An 8,434-nucleotide genomic window follows, 5' to 3' on the forward strand; every position below is an offset into this window, starting at 1 on the left:
ATTCTAAGGTGAAATGGAAGCCAATGGAGAGAACTACAAAGAGATGTAGCGGAAGAGGAGCGGAGCGAAGGATGGATGAGTCTGGCTGCAGCATTCATAATAGATTGTAGAGGAGAGAGTCGTGTTAGTGGAATACCAGCGAGAAGGATGTTACGATAAGGGGTTAGCCAATAGACAAGTTTTAGTAACTAGTAGATAAGCCTAGATCTTTCCTTTGAATTGCATGTGCTAGCAGACACCTGGGGTTGTTTGTTCCTTAATGCTTATATTATTGGGAAACTAAGGTTTAAAATCAATGTATAGTAAATATATTTTCTTTATGTAAAATGATTTTGGAACTGGAGGGGGTCTATCTATTGTAGTATAATGGTTCGGTGGGACCAATACCTCTATTTTTAATAAAGGATGAATTAAATATTTTTTTATTTTATATTTCTTATTGTATGCCTCAAACTGGGCAGTTTCACTTACTTCACCTGGTAAGTTTGTGGAGCTGTACAACTACTATTGCTTTAAAACCCCTGTACATCTTACTCTTTGGTAATAACGCCACATCTTTCACACAATGGTTTATCCAATTGTATATTTTCTATCTAGTAAATAGTAATGAGACCATGATTAAATTTATATTGGCATATGACCGATATGTTGCAATTTGTCACCCTTTAGATTATCATTATATACCTAACAAAAAACGCTGCACATCATTAATAATGGTCACCTGGATCAATGGTTGCCTATATCCTTCTTTTTTTACTAGTTCCATCTTAAAAATGGCCTTCTGTTTTTCACTTACCATTCACCAGTTCTTCTAGTGATGCTAAAGCTCTGCTCAACATTTCCTGTGGTGGGACTGAAATGTTTTACTTTAATGTTTCTTACAAACCCTGACAAGGTTATACGTATATATAGGAAATCAGAGCTAAACTGAAACCCAGAAATTTGTCATTTCCAAGTTCCAGCTTGAAACCTCAAACTCAAAGCTCAGAACACCACAAAATTTGCGTGATCAGCTTAACTTACCTGTGACACAACCGAACAACTACGAAAAAGAAAAAAGAAGTGTGAAGCAGTTTGGAGAGGTTTCTTATGAGTAGGAATGAGAAGCAATTTAGACCAGGTCAATTTCCACCTGGAAAAATTGATTTTTGACATTGAAACAAAGGAAATAAAAAATTGTTATAGTAAAAATTTTATTTTCAGACTGTTTTTTAATATTGACCTTAGTTACTGCCTTCTAGGTATTTGAAAAAATTCTAAACAATTTCAGCAAAATTCATGAAAGGATCAGAGGATTGTGTGAGAAGTCCCAAAGGGCCCCAGATAGCTGCCTCCTGACATGAGTATAAGGATACATATGTCACTACACATTTCCAGAAAGAAGTAAAAAAAATCCTAGAAATCACGACACAGACCAATAAATTTGCTGACATGGTAAGTACAACAATTAAGCAAACTGGCTTCACAATTTGCTATATTTCCAATTTGCTGTTTTTCACACCAATACACCCTCATATCTATCAGCAATCAAAGAGAATTTTAAAAGACAGCTGCTTTAGGGAACTACAGGGTTTTCAAGGTGTCAGCCTAATATTAGAAACTCAACCTACAGCCTAACATCAGGCAGACCCTTAAAATATTGTAATTTCATTCTTGTTTTCTTTACCTGATCAGTTTCTTTTTCTCTCTATACTGGGGTTAGCTAATGGGAAACTTTTGTCTGTGATATCAAGTAAGCCAAAACCAATTCTATCCAATGCATGTACTAGCAGATCCCTGAAGGTATTTATTCATAATGCTAATAATTTTGGAAAAATAAGTATTTAGATGAATGTACAGGGCTTTCAGTATATATATTTTCTTTACGTAATATAGTTTAAGAACTAGAAGGGGGTCGATAAATGTTTTCACACAGCTTTCATTCATGATTAACACATTTTTCTATTTAAATCCAATTAGTAAAAAGTAAATCTTAAATGAGACCTGTGTGGATGTTCTGTGAAGTAGTTTAGAAATAGACCTCCAATTGTATTTTGTTATGTAGTATACATAGCTTTTATACTTATGTCGTGTAGGTCTTTGGAAACCTGAGTTTCCAGTGTTAATGAACACAATTTTTTAACCATTTCAGCTTTTCATACTGTTTATAAACCTGAGCACTTTTTTTATTTCAGGCATGTGCTGAAAAATTTGAGAATAACTTTGTCTTTATTTTTGATGAGTAGTAAATATGTTGTTTTCGATAGCATTTAATAATTTTATTGCTGTTTTATTAACTATCTGTTTGAGGCACTTGTAATTTGTTCAGCATGACTGGCATGAGTTTATCAGCACTTATCTTTACTTTACTTTACTTTAATGTACCAATTCTCCTGGATGGGGGAAGATATCTTGGTGTCTCCTATATTTAAGGGGCTTCTAGGTTATATCATATACCCACATTAAACCCTAACAAATATATTGGGGAAAAATTATTGGGGAGGAGGTTCTGTCCCTAAAAACTGGAACCCCACTGATCACTGAAGTCAAGCAAAGAGTATAGTATTTATGAATGAAAAGTTGTGAAATATAATTTACACAGTAAAAGGAATACTTGGGGCAAAAATGTAATTAGATTTGGGTAATAAAGAACTTGATTTAGGCAGCTTTCCATGGTGCGTACAGGAGCTCACCACCGGGCCGCGCCAAGCACAGAAACTGTGCTTTTAGCAGCCCGATGGTTTGCTCCACAATTCCCCGGCTTTTTTGCAGAGCCTTGTTGTAATTATGCTCCGCTTCAGACCGGGGGTGACGCACAGGTGTCATAAGCCACGGAAGCTGCTCGTATCCTTTGTCAGCTGCAAAAAGACAAACATAATACATGTTAGTTCATGGTATAGTAAGTGTTCTGTGAATGCAGTGTAACACTTTTTTTTACAAAGGTTGCTATGGGTTGTGCTCTTCGGTCACTTTATTGCTTTTTGGTTGTTAGGAGCCATTGTTACTACTGACTACCACACTGAAGTACTGTGAGCTGTGAAAATAGTAATTATACCAGGGCTTCTGGGAATATCTGAGAGTTAGTTCTTCCCCCATGCTCCCAATATTGTACAATGTTTATAAAGTATTTGCTAAATTAGATGTTAGCACAAAATATGACATATATACAATATAAGTAATAGCTTGGCATTCTGACAATGCAAAGGGACATGGCAACATAATAGGTGTCTTTAGGATTGGACTACTGTTAGTTGTATTACAGTAACGACATTATACATTACCTATTAACCAGCCCTCAGGCATTTCTCCAGAGATGAATTTCTGGTAGAGGGCTGTCTGACGCAGGATATAGGCATCATGGCATGATCCTGGGAAACCTGTGTGTGCACTCATGATTCTCCTGTTGGCATTAAAGACTATTTGTTATTTCAGTGAATGATATCGCTTCCGGTTGTTATGGCCCCCAAAACATTCGGAAATCCCGCTCGCCTGAAGAAATCCATCTTTACCTTCCTCCACTCCTGAGCTGTTTGAGAGAAGTGAATATATAGTGGGATAAGGTCCACAATGGCATTGATGACCTTCGTTAAAACCCTGGAAGCTGTAGGCTGGCTTAGTCCACAAATAAGGCCGACGAGGTTTGAAAGGAACCCCTTCCTAAAATATACAGAGTGGCCAAGAGCCTGGTCATTCCTGGCACTGCCTGGCTTCTCTTGGTTTTTGGAGCAACTTTATCTTCCAGCAAGCTGTACTGGTCATGGATGACCTGGCAAGGCAGGCGGAAACGCCTTTTGACATCCTGGTCATGTAAAGTTTCAAGACAGCTACGCTCCAAGAAATTGTGTGGCTCCTGGACCGGTCATAAAGTAGAAGCTTACTCCTGTGGTTGTTCTTGCTGTTCCTCTTCTGCAGTAAGAAGCAGCGTTACGTTTAATGCCACAACAGCAGTGGTGAAGAGAAAGTCTACTTCCAAATCCTGCTCCATGACAAGAATACACCATTTACTTTATTCCTCCAAAAAATGTTTTTGTTGTGTTGTCCCATAACTCTTTTATTTTTTTCCTTCTAGTAACATGGAGCCAAGGAGAATGGCAACCACAGCTGCCACCACGACCGTCGCTGCTGCTGCTGCCGGCCCTGCCACCACCCCAGGATCTTCAGTCCATAGACTGGCAGCTCCCTCAGGCCAGCTAGGTTGCTCTGTGAAGCAGGCCAAGTAACATCTAGGCCCCTGGCCCTTCAACCTGGCACCTCAGCCAGTTTGAGCCGGACCAGGGATTCTGCTTCCAAGGCAACCAGCTTCAATTCTGAGCAAAATGCAGCCCTCATGGAGTCCTACGTACAACATTTTCCATGACTCCGTGGGGGCTTGCACTCCCAGACCTCCCATGCTGTAAGGCAGGGACTCTGGGAGGAAATTGCCAGGAGTGTAAATGCAGTGGGCAGTACACAACGTACTATTACCCAGTGTCAAAAACGTGTGAGTGACATCTTCAGAACCATCAAAAGGCTCCTGAGCACAGAGGCCAGAAGGAGTGGGAACTATCGTGAACATCTTGTGCAGCGTCTCAGGCAGTACGAACGATTGGCCTTGCCATTTATTGGGCCAGAAACGGTGGTGGGGGTGGACTACTGGGATGACTCATGCTTGGCAACCATGTAAGTTCAATCCTTTTACATTACATAATTACCAATGTAAATTGAATTTTGCATTTTTGTGGGATTGCAACAGTTTAGTCATTAGCATTAATAACAAAATAGCATTGTGTTTTTTTCTGATTTATGTTTGTGGTGAAATATGAGATCATTTTTTTTTAAAATGACCTCTTTAGTGAATTTTTACCTTCTTTTGACTTGCATCAACAATGTGTGTATTCCAATTTTTTTAAAATAGTACACCCTGGGATGTAACAGTCCCCTCCTGCCCTCTGTGCTCAGGGTGATGTGGATGATGAGGATGTCACTTCGCATCGAGATGGCACTGGGCTTCCTCTAGGTAAGATGAACCTTCATGGTATATCTTGTTTGACATTGTGTACATGTCTCTAATCATGTTTCTAACCACACTCATGTGTAATATGAGTGTTTATTTTCACATATTTTTGGCTCTGGGAGTGGTATGTTTTGTGGTTTGATTTGTGGTGAACCGATCAGTCCAAATGAACTTGGGTTAAAGTCAAGCGCACTCTATTTGATTTGTTTTTGTGCTTTATTTAACAGATCACCATTTACAGGAGGAGGGCATTGATCCACTGCAGAGAAGCCTGGAGGAGAATACAGGTAATTTGTTTTGAATGTGTGTTCTGCCTTCCAAAAGCTAAGTAATAACCTTTCGATCTTTTCATAATATATCTATATCTATATATATGGGATTTGTTAGGTTTTCTTGGGAGATGTTTCTGGTTCAGCCTTCCTTTGGGAATGTGTGAGCCTAATATGTCAAAAATAATTTTGCCTGTGCCAAATATTGGGGGCTTTTGATATTTGAAGACTTGTCACCACATTCATTCATTTTGATGTGATATAGCATGTGCCTTTGTAGAACATCCATGTCTGCTGGTTTCTGGTTCTGAAGAGTTTTCACGGGTTGCATCCACTGTGGAGGTAGGCAAGAACTGGTCCATTAGTGTTTATTTTGGGATGTGTTGGGGGAATAATGAATGAAATTTGGTTGTTTGGTTTTTTGACAGTTTGACATCCCATAATAATTTATTGATCGGATCCTTTAGATTTGTACTATATATATATATATATATATATATATATATATATATTATATACACATATTATATAGATTATATATATATATATATATATATATACACACACAGACATACATACATGTACATATACATATATATCTACAGGAGCAAGCAAGAACTTATGTGTGTGGCTTGGACATAGGTGGAAAAAATCTAGTTCGCTGGTAAAAGCAAGGTTTTGCTCGCCATGAGCCCGCTGGAATTTCTTTCCAGGCGGATCACTGGGTCTAGCATTGGAGGCATTTAGGTAGGCGCCTGTGTAAAGAGCTGAAATAAGTTATCTCTTTCTAAACCTGAAAATATTAGGTCATGTAAAAATTTGAACGAGCCAAACATTTTTATTTAGGTTTAATTGAAAGATGTGTGCCATTAGAAAAATGTATTTTTTGGGGGAACAGTGACTTTTAATGCAAGCTCAACAGTGTCAAACACCCGGGGAAGCGCGGCTCTAGCAGCGAGAACATTTCCGCTGATAACTTCCACGCAAATACGTTTGCGCCTGAAATTTAGTTAAAAATTGATCAAAGGCTTCTGATTTTGGATTGCGAATACTAATGTGCGAGTGAGCTTCCTATCTTGCTTGATGAATCAGCCTTTATACATCAAATTACTGCACAAGGTATTCATGACTGTGTCAGCCTTTTTCAACTGACGCGTTTTGCCTGTATTGGTTTCTTCAGATGTATTCATTTGACTTAAGGGGTCTGGATAACAAGATAAGTATATATTACATGTGCATATTATGGGTTCAAACATCACAAAAATTAGTTGCAATGCATAACTGAAGATTTACCCACTTGGGTGAGTAATTATTGCATATATAGAACTCTTATATACGCTATTGTTTAATACATGTTTATAACCTTATAACTGTATATATTTTATTCACAATAACTTTTGTGATGTTTGGACCCCTAAAATATACACATGTAATATGTACTTATCTATTTATCCAGAGCGCTTAAGTCCAAATAACACTCCTGAAGATACGAATACAAGGTGTCTCTGTGAAATTTAAAGTAATTGCTGTAATTTTATATGGTGAGCAGTCAAACTATGAGAAAAACTGAGCAATGTTATTAACAGCATCTAGAAATTATTCTGTTTGTAAAGGGAAATTATTTTTGTGATTTTACTTTTTTAATTTTTGTTCCTTTTTTTAACTCTCCAATTTCTCCAGTTAGTATCAGCAAAAAATGTGGTCTTGGCACACGATGTAAATTCTGTATACCTCTATAAAATTCCAGATATATTAGGGAACTAGGTTTTCCAAGTCACTGCAGGACCTTTTTACATCTTGCTGAACGTATACATCAAGCCTTATGGCACACATCATATGGGAAAGCACAGGACTTAAAGTTTTCTCGTGTGATAGCTTCATGGTGTTTTAAAGCTTTTTTGTTTCACAAGTCAGTCATTTATTAATTATACCGTCTATATGGTACATTTATATGGACTTGTCCTGCAATGTTGAAGATGTTTTACTACTCATCAAAGTTGCTTTATTAATCAAGCGAACTCCAATTTTAACTGAAAAAAGCTGTTGGAAGTGAAAATAAATTATATCAATATGGCTTGTATATAAAGATAATTCAGCTTTCAGGAAAGCATACTACAAACATAATTGTCTATTAACAAATATATAGGTCCTAAAACAACCATCAAATGATTCATGAACAAAGTAGATGCCCCTGGATCATTAACACATTGGGCAGTTTGACCACCCGGGGGTATTTCCTGCCCAAACTGATTTAATATTGCTTTAGAGGGAGGTAAGGGTCAGTGATAATAATCTCAAGCCTAGGACAATGTGGAACTGAATGACCTCTTGAACAAGACTTTACTGATGATGTATCAACAGTATGAATGGCTCGGAACGTGCAGAGGGTTGTGGTTCAAATAGAAAACCCCGGCTTGTCTAGTCTTGGGCGAAGGAATGTCCATGTCCAGGTATAGAGCTAGACCCCTTCCTTCTCCCATCCCTTTCCTATGTACCCTTTACTTTCTTCCTTTCCTGTAAAATATCTTTATATATTTATATATATATACTAATTTGTAAATTTACCTTTTATAAGATCTATTAACCCTTCATTAAAACTAAAACTCCCCAAACAAAATACATTCCACAGTGATTTATCAAATTATCTTTTATAGAGTTTGTCTTAATTCATCATACTAATCCCACACTAATATTTTTGGATGCATTAAATCATAGTCTAAGTTTTAAGTAGTTTTCTGAATACAGGCCAGGCTACTGCTAGTAACATAAAAACGTCAATGGAAAACACAATTTTAAATATATATATACAAATAAATATATAGACAGGTTTATAATATTCATTGTTTGTTAGTATTATTCAAACATTTCTTCAATGAAACTTTTACTTCTTTGTTTCTTAGACTGTATATGAAAGGGTTTAACATGGGGACCACTGTGCTGTAGAATATTGTTAGAATCTGTTCCAGTATGTCATAGCGATCTGATGGTGGCATCATATACACAGATACAGCAGATCCATAAAATATGGCCATGACAGTGAGGTGGGATGAGCAGGTGGAGAAGGCTTTACTTCTGCCTTCCTTGGATTTAATACGTAGTATAATCTTAATTATCTTCACATATGACATCAAATTACACATAACTGGGATGAGCCCAAGAACTAAACTTTCTACATACACAAGAATGGTAAACA

This window comes from Pyxicephalus adspersus, chromosome 7 (assembly GCF_032062135.1).
Source record: "Pyxicephalus adspersus chromosome 7, UCB_Pads_2.0, whole genome shotgun sequence".
Classification (NCBI taxonomy): Eukaryota; Metazoa; Chordata; class Amphibia; order Anura; family Pyxicephalidae; genus Pyxicephalus; species Pyxicephalus adspersus.